General features: G+C 45.7%; 1 pseudogene across 1 annotated transcript in view; it reads left to right on the top strand.

Moving 5' to 3' along the window:
• Positions 1-8,151, top strand: part of LOC311144091 (inactive phospholipase C-like protein 1) — a 50,706-nt pseudogene extending 42,555 nt beyond the window's left edge. Inside the window, exons 6-10 of the transcript in view lie at positions 2,292-2,654; positions 5,184-5,388; positions 7,017-7,092; positions 7,642-7,751; positions 7,924-8,151. The product of the transcript in view is annotated as an inactive phospholipase C-like protein 1 (transcript). The remainder of the gene's footprint in view (positions 1-2,291; positions 2,655-5,183; positions 5,389-7,016; positions 7,093-7,641; positions 7,752-7,923) is intronic.
• The last annotated feature ends 1,228 nt before the right edge of the window (positions 8,152-9,379 follow it).

Here is a 9,379-nt window from a genome sequence, read left to right as displayed (position 1 = left end):
CAAAACATTTCTGCAGCATTGAAGAACACAGTGGCCACCATCATTCTTAAATGGAAGAAGTTTGGAACCACCAAGACTCTTCCTAGAGAAGGACCTTGGTCAGGGATGTGACCAAGGACCCAATAGTCACTCTGACAGAGCTCCAGAGTTCCTCTGTGGAGATGGAAGAACCTTCCAGAAGGACAACCATCTCTGCAGCACTCCACCAATCAGGCCTTTATGGTAGAGTGGCCAGACGGAAGCCACTCCTCAGTAAAAGGCACGACAGCCAGTTTGGAGTTTGCCAAAAGGCACCCAAAGGACTCTCAGACAATGAGAAACAAGATTCTCTGGTCTGATGAAACCAAGATTGAACTCTTTGGCCTGAATGCCAAGTTTCACGTCTGGAGGAAACCTGGCACCATCCCTACTGTGAAGCATGGTGGTGGCAGCATCATGTTGTGGGGATGTTTTTGAGCGGCAGGGACTGGGAGACTAGTCAGGATCGAGGGAAAGATGAACGGAGCAAAGTACAGAGAGATACTTGATGAAAATCTGCTCCAGAGCGCTCAGGACTTCAGACTGGGGCGAAGGTTCACCTTCCAACAGGGCAACGACCCTAAGCACACAGCCAAGACAATGCAGGAGTGGCTTCGGGACAAGTCTCTGAATGTCCTTGAGTGGCCCAGCCAGTGCCCGGACTTGAACCCGATCTAACATTTCTGGAAAGACCTGAAAATAGCTGTGCAGCGACGCTCCCCATCCAACCTGACAGAGCTTGAGAGGATCTGCAGAGAAGAATGGGTGAAACTCCCCAAATACAGGTGTGCCAAGCTTGTAGCGTCATACCCAAGAAGACTTGAGGCTGTAATCGCTGCCAAAGGTGCTTCAACAAAGTACTGAGTAAAGGGTCTGAATACTTATGTAAATGTGATATTTCAGTTTTCTAAAAACCTGTTTTGGCTTTGTCATTATGGGGTATTCTGTGTAGATTGATGACAAAAAAAAACGTTAATCTATTTTAGAATAAGGCTGTAACGTAACAAAATGTGGAAAAAGTCAAGGGGTCTGAATACTTTCTGAATGCACTGTATATCATTATATCTGTGTGTGTGTGTGTGTCTGTGTGTGTGTCTGTGTGCACATACGAGCATGAGCACGCTTGCATGCATGTATATGTGTGCCTATGTGTGATACTTTTGTGTGTCATGGATAATATTATTACACTATTATGTGCCCTGGGGTGAACATATGGTGTATATGTACATCACTATCTGTAACCCCCCCACCTCTATGATTAAATGTTAATGTCTCAGTGTGATAATATCTGTTTATAAACATCTTGACTCACCAGGCCTATATAAGAGCTGTTCTCCATGACTCACCTAACCTTGTTAAATAAAGGTTCGATAAATTATGCAGGTTTTCAAATTTGGTGATGCTGTTAGATCCTATTGGAACATTACAGAGGAAAAGCACAACGTTTGTTAGTAAAAAAAAAAAAAAAGTCTTATAAAAACGTTTTATTTAATAAAAACTGATATTGTTTATTCTAGTTGAAATCATTGGCCTTTAAACCAAATTATTGGCCTTTAAACAAAAGTTTTTCCCTGAATGAACTAGTGGGAGCTGACTTGAAAACCAATAAAAAAATATCAGGGAGTATGTTTACATGCACACTAATAATTCAATATTAAACTGATTATGGCAGTAGGCCGAGTATGGCAATAGTCATGTAAACACCTTACTCTGCTTATCTTAATCGGCGTAAGGTTAAAATCGATGTAAGCATACGGTTTTCTGAGAAATCTTTAGAATGATTAGGACATGTAAACAGCTTTATCGGCGTTCCAGCTGTGTATTTGATCTGCACATGTGCCAGCACCGGTAGTGCAAGTGAAGTGAGTTCGGAAAAACTGAAAGTATGCACATAAATAGTTTTCACATACAAACGTTATATGTCCGAACAAATAGGCTTCAAAACAATAACATGATCGCTGTGGTAGAAGGTTTATTTTGATTGGCGATTTTCTGCATTTATTTAAGTCCCATCAGGTAGCCTGATTTCAGATGTGTCCATGTAAACAAGATTATTAGGGAAATCATTCTTCTTGCAAAGCATGTAAACATTTTTAATAAACGATTATATTAATCTGACTATCCACAATAATCGTATTATTGTGTGAAGTAACCGTACTCAGTGTTCTAAAACAAGCAAGAGTTGTGTCTGTGTAAAACATTCGGTAACATTCCTGTGATTTCGTCTGTCGCTGCACCTTGGCTCATGATTGGTTGTTGTCTGTCCTTCCCAGGTGAACATGCCAGAGTTGGCCCTCCTCCGCTTCGTGGTATTGGACGACGACTACATTGGAGACGACTTCATTGGGCAGTACAGTGTGGCATTCGAGTGCCTTCAGCCAGGCTACCGCAACGTACCCCTGCTGGGTCTGGCAGGAGACCCCTTGCCCCACGCTAGCCTGTTCGTCCATGTTGCCGTGACCAACCGACGAGGGGGGGGCAAGGCCCAGAGGAAGGGTCTGTCTGTGCGGAGAGGGGTGCGGCGGGGACGAGAGTACGTGACCCTACGGAACACGGGTATTAAAGCTCTGGATGATACGTTCCGTCCCGCTTGCACTCATCTCAGGGAGGCCACCGACCTGCGGGAGGACGCACAGGTGAGAGGAGGGTCAGGAGTTAGAGGTCAGAGGTTAATGAGATTGGAGGGTGTTACTCATACCTGGGTGTTGCGAAGAAGTTACTCTTCTCCATGTAATATGGACTTGCTCACGTCCCCTCATGGATTTACCACCTGTCTGTACCTTTTTAAAGCCATGCAGAGAAAAACGATATTTCGGAAATGAGGTCAATTGAAAAATATCAGCCAGTGTTGTAATGTACTGGATAGATAACCCACGATAACCAAATATATTTAAAACCCCCATGCTGTCTTTTTAGTAAAACATTTTACATCATCACTGTATGTCTAATAAATCACTGTGTGTGTTTATTTCATGAAAATAACTCAGAATATATATTTTTTGCATTTATTTCCCAGAGCCTCCTTTTGCCATTGAAATGCTCAGTCTGATCATGTGGGTGTATCGATACACATTAAAATATATTTACACATACAGCCCTGATTGGCAGATAGGATCGTCTAGACTCTAGAGCAGGGAACAATAGCTTGAAACAATAATCATAAAATTACACTTCAAACATTAATTAAACATTGACACCTAACACCTTACCAGTATTAAATATGCCCCCCCATGACTTATGCCATGTTAATATGATATCTGAGTGAGAGTGACTATTCAATGTGGGCCCCCTGGAGGTCAGGGCCCCTGGGCATGTGACTTGGGTGCCTGGTCAGTAATTTGGCCATGATTACTACAAGGTTTAGATAGCTGGCTAGACTAACTTACCTAGCAATCTATAAAATGTTAGTTGACATGGGCTAATTGATTAACTGTCAGTGACTGACATAACAAGAGAAAAACTGCTGCCTGGAGGTGTGTTGGGTCATTGTCCTGTTGAAAAACAAATGATAGTCCCACTAAGCCCAAACCAGATGGGATGGCGTATCGCTGCAGAATGCTGTGGTAGCCATGCTGGTTAAGTGTGCCTTGAATTCTAAGTAAATCACAGACAGTGTCACCAGCAAAGCACCCCCACACCATAACACCCCCTCCTCCATGCTTTACGGTGGAAAATACACATGCAGAGATCATCCGTTCACCCACACCGCATCTGACAAAGACACGGCGGTTGGAACCAAAAATCTCCAAATTGACTCCAGACCAAAGGACACATTTTTACACATGTTACGTTTGCTGAAAATAAACACAGTTGACAGTGAGAGGACGTTTCTTTTATTGCTGAGTTTATATCTTTAAGGTGCCCCTAGTGGTCCTGGCAGACCAAATGTCGTCCCGCGGGCCCCAGTTCTGTAGGCCCTGCTCTAGAGCCTACACCGCTTACCCCTTCAAAGTAAGAGGATACATATGCAAATAAAATATGACTGGTCATTGGTCAGAATAATCAGATTGTGATGTCATGACCTGGGCCAAAAACTCCATCCCACCTGAACAGGCTGAAATTCCAGTAATTTTTTATAAACAGCTCTTACACAAAAGCTAAATATTGAGGAGGGTCAGGAGTTTTGAATATATTTTCCTGCCTGAACAGAGATTGGCGATGTGCTGTTGTGTTATATTTAGCCAATGTTGAAATATGGCCTGTATTCAGGAGTTTTTGAGGAGTGTGATTTGGGCTAGAATAGATTGCATGACTGTGCTGAAATAAGACACTACCTGTGAGTTCTCTGTGGGGTGATGTGAACGTTGTGAGAGAGACAGAGAAAGAGAGGGAGTGAGAGCAATGAAAAGAGAGAGAGGTGGATAGAGAGAAAGAAGGAAGGAGAGAGAGAGTAGGTTGAGGAGGATTACACAGTAGTCTATAAATAACAGAGAAGAGAAAGAAGGCATAGACCTGGTCACAGCACGGACCAGCTTATCTCCACATTCTCTCTCTCTCCTCTCTCTCTCTCCTCTCTCTGCCATGTCCAGCTGTATTCTCATCTGCCACAGTCTGTAATTATTCATCATTTGTCTCCTCGCCTGCCCACACACACACAGCCCCCCCCCCTTCACATCCAACCCACTCTGTCCTCAGGAGGGCTATGCTATGGTAAATCACCAATGTGACTGCTGGTCCAGTTGCGGTGCTGCCAGGTGGAAAATGGTCTCAGTGTTTTGGCAGACCCTCTGACAGAGCCCAGAATACTCCCTCCTTCCCAAACACATTAGCTAGTACAGTAGATGTCTAACATGGATGCTTTAATGTCTATTCTCCTCAGTGACCCTAGCCCAGGTTTTAGGGGTTCAGTTTCAAGTAATAAGGGGTTTACCCTTATTGACCTGAACCTGACCAGAGATTGCCCTGACGTACTCACAGACAATAGGAAAAGGAGATGTTCTATGCATTTTAATCTGTGCTTGACTTGATCTAGGTGTGAGTTAGGCCTCATCTGATGTTGTGATTTCATCAGGGTCAGATGTTTTTCAGGTCACGTGGATCTGACCATAATATACCTATAATGCACTACATCTGACTGTGTATCTCTCTCTCTCTCTCTCTCATCGCTCTCGCTCTCTCTTTCACTTTCTCTCTCTCTCTTTCGCTCTCTGTCCTGTTCCATCCAGAGTGCCAGTGTGAGTTTCAAAGAGCAGTGTGGACTCCCCCCGGTGGCCAAGCTGAAGCAGTGCATCCAGAGCCTGGCCACACGGCTGCAGACCCCAGAGGGGCCCCCGGGGGGCCAGCATGACCCTGAGGGATGGCTACCCCCACCTGGAGGCCCTGGGCAGCATCACCGAGGTCACGCGCAAACTACTGAACCACTATGATACGGTAGGGGGGGTGAGAGAGAGAGAGAGAGAGAGAGAGAGAGAGAGAGAGAGAGAGAGAGAGAGAGAGAGAGAGAGAGAGAGAGAGAGAGAGAGAGAGAGAGAGAGAGAGAGAGAGAGAGAGAGAGAGAGAGAGAGAGAGAGAGAGAGAGAGAGAGAGAGAGAGAGAGAGAGAGAGAGAGAGAGAGAGAGAGAGAGAGAGAGAGAGAGAGAGAGAGAGAGAGAGAGAGAGAGAGAGAGAGAGAGAGAGAGAGAGAGAGAGAGAGAGAGAGAGAGAGAGAGAGAGAGAGAGAAGAGAGAGAGAGAGAGAGAGAGAGATTATGCTCTAGCTATATGAAACGGTGGAGGAACCTAGATATCTTATTGGATTACATATATGTAGAGAGAGAGAGATTAAGACACTTGAAGCTATAGGCATATGTTGGTTCACCCCCACGCACCTTTGTCTTCGGCATACATGCATACACAGAAGTAGGGAGAGAGAGGCACACATGCACAAATACTGTATATACATACACAAATCCATTGTCCCCTCCTGCTGTGTTTCTTCCCACACTCCGTCTCCGCTAGTATCTAAATCAGGATGCCTCTCACCCACCTGCACTCTATTCTCTCATTACTCCCCCACTCACACACCACAACCAATCCAGAGAAACAGAGTTGTTTGTCAGCCTCGCTCTCTGTGTATGTGTGTGTGTGTGTGTGTGTGTGCACATGCGTGGTCATTGTTTGCGTATCTAAGGCCAAGCTAACCCAGCAGGCCAGTATGACACACAGACAGTTGGCCTGAGACCCAGACTGTAGCCCCTCCAATGTCTACATCACACCCCTCAAACCTCCATCACACGTGGCCTTAAACGCTTCAAACACACCAACTGCGTCATTGCGTTTTGGTACACCAGAAGTACATTCATTTCCAATGGAACGCTGGCGTTTTGCCCTTGCAGCATTGCGTTGCAGAGGCAGTTGCAGTGCGCTCTGTGTGGTGCATACATTGGATTTATCGAAGGTATGCGTCAAAATGTATGCGTTAATGGGTTGACAGAAATGGTAGCAGAAGGTGAATGTTGAACCTTTTGTTGCACACATATCTAGATGATGCTGCATACTATTTTGCGCAATGACGCAGTCGGTGTGTTCAAAGCGTAAGTCATCACACTCTCTTCTTCCCTTCCATCTCTCCCTTTCCCCATCCCTCCATTCCTCCATCTCACAGACATCTCATCTCACCCTGAGGTCTGTAAATACCACAGTATTTCATTATTTTTGCATTATAGAACTTGTGTGTCTGTACAGCAGTGGATCTGCAGGGGGGAGGACCGGCTGATAATAATGGTTGGAACAGAGCGAATGGAATGGCATCAAATGATGTGTTTGATGTATTTGATACTATTCCACTCATTCCACTCCAGCCATTACCACGAGTCCGTCCTCCCCAATTAAGGTGCCACCAACCTCCTGTGCTGTACAGTATATGCCTGCCCCACTTTTAGCTAATATCTATGTGTGTACGTTTTTGTGTGTATGACAGTCTGTCTATTCATCTGTCTATTGGTTGGTCTGTTGATCTGTATCTGTCTGTCTGTCTGTCCAGAGGCTCATCCAGTGTCTGTCTTTATGTCTCTCTTCCAGATGATCTCGGCCAAGAAGCAGCTGATCGAGAATGCAGACACTGTGCAGGAGAGGATCGCCCAGGTGCAGAGAGAAGGTGAGAGGAGAGGATGGATGGACAGAGGGAGGGAAAGGAGGAATATAAAATATTTGTCGGGAGGAAAGGGGTAAATATGGCTGGAATGAATATCAGACTAATAACTAACTTTTTAGATATCAAGTGCTCTACTGAAGTGTGATTGCAGAGCTCCATCTTGTGGTATTATTTATACTGTATGCCCCAGTCCCCAAGAGAGAGAGATGAACTGCAAGTGCTATATAGGAGAAATGGAGAGAGGAAAATGGTTTTCATTTACTATACCAATACACATAAACCTACTCCAGACTTCAGTAAAGACAGGGAGCCTATCATTTGCCTTATAAGGAGAGAAATTGCCGGAGATACTGGGGCTGGAGAAAAACAATGAAATACAATGAGATTTAATTGAATTTAGTTTTATGATAGCAGCCTTTTTCCAACATGGTAACCATGACATTGGTCAGCTTACAGCCACATGGCTCTGCTTACTTTTAACTATTGCCTGCCTTGGTCACAGCTCTAACTCTCAGTTGAACTGTATCTCAGTCTCCTGTCCTGTCTTCTCAGGAATGGAGTTCCATGAGGAGCTGCCCAGGCTGGGAGAGAAGGAGGGGCTGAAGGGACACAAGCAGAGCAAAGCCCTGGAGAGTTTCACCTGGAACATCACTGTACTGAAGGTACAAACACGCAAGTACACACACACGATACAACAAACTTGACACAATAGACGTTATTGTCAACAAGGGTAAAATTGTCTTGGAGACTAAATAATATTGTCTTGGAAACAATTTTTCTCTCTCGCTCTCGCTCTCTCTCTCGCTCTCTCTCTCTCTCTCTCTCTCTCTACAGGGTCAGTGTGATCTCCTGCGCAGTGCCAAGTCAGACTCTCTGGATGCTCTGAGACAGTTGGCCCTGGCCTGTGAAGCCTGTGGCCTCACCTCCACCACCTCCTCCTGCACCTCCATTGGTCCCTCTGATCTCTTCCGCACCTCCCACAGCAGGAAGGGCAACTCCCAGGAGAGGAGAGGAAGCACCCAGGAGAGGAGGGCGAGTACCCATGGCAATGGACGAATCTGACCCCCCCCCCCCCCCCAACCTACCAGAGAGAGGGAAGGGGGATAGAGGGATCGAGTAGATGAGATGGTGACAACCACTCAAATCCCAAACTGCCAGAGAAAGGGAGGGTGGGGAGAGATGGAGAAAGAGAGCAGAGTTGGAATGGTCTAGAGTAGAGGCCAGAGCCTATACCTTTATCCAGAATAGTAAGGCTAGTGAAGAATCATTGCAGTAATTTGACGGCTTACTTTGTGTTCATCAGTGGAAGTCCTGAGGCTTTTTAACAAGACAGGAATGTTCTTACGTTATGTACAAAAACGCTCATTTAAGTCGGACCCTTGAACGTCCCTACAATTTATTTCAGATGAAAAGAGATTCTCGCAATGTTTTTTCTCCCTAAAAAGGGAGTTGTGAAGACACGTTGATCTGAGGTAAGAAACTTTTGCTGTGGTGAAGAGGACGAGTGAAGAGTCTCTGCCCATCTGAATCCACCTAATTGATCCCTCGGGAGGAAGTGATGTCACGCTGTTGATGCCTTGAGGGCCCGTCTCACCATGGATACCACAGGGCGTTGAGTGACAGGTGACCCCCCCTCCTCCCACTGTCCCACCGACACACAGCTACTGTTACACCCAGCCCCTCTCTCCTTCATTCCCTCTCTTTATTTCCTTTACCCAGGGAGCGTTTTGAATGTCTAGCCTGTCTTGCATACCCCTCACATCCCATCACCCCTCCTTACCTCCTCTCATCTTCCCTGAGAGAACTCACCAGGTATCCTATCCTGAGAAGATGAGAGGAGGCAGATGTGTTGGTAGTTCTACATGACGTGGCTTAACGCTGCTTCAGGCCAATATGTACTACCTGAGACCATCCACAGGTATCAGATGGCTAGGGGCTAACAGTGACACAGTATCACAACATCACGGTAAGATCTGGAAGACAACCTGAAGACAACCTGAAATAAGAGGACATGTTGAGTGTCATTGATTGATTGATTGTTTGATTGTGTTAAAAAGTCTTAATTTATTAGTTGGGCGGCAGGTAGCCTAGCGGTTAGAGCGTTGGGACAGTAACCGAAAGGTTGTTTGTTCGATTGAATCCCCGAGCTGGCCTTGAGCAAGGCAGTTAACCCCACCACAACTGCTCCCCGGGCGCCGATGACGTGGATGTCGATTAAGGCAGCCCCCCGCACGTCTCTGATTCAGAGGGGTTGGGTTAAATGCGGAAGACACATTTCATTTGAATGCAT

This window comes from Coregonus lavaretus, assembly GCF_964263955.1.
Source record: "Coregonus lavaretus genome assembly, chromosome: 16".
In the NCBI taxonomy this organism is placed as follows: domain Eukaryota; kingdom Metazoa; phylum Chordata; class Actinopteri; order Salmoniformes; family Salmonidae; genus Coregonus; species Coregonus lavaretus.
The sequence above is the reverse complement of the archived record's forward strand: the minus strand, read 5'-3'. Positions and strand labels throughout refer to the sequence as shown.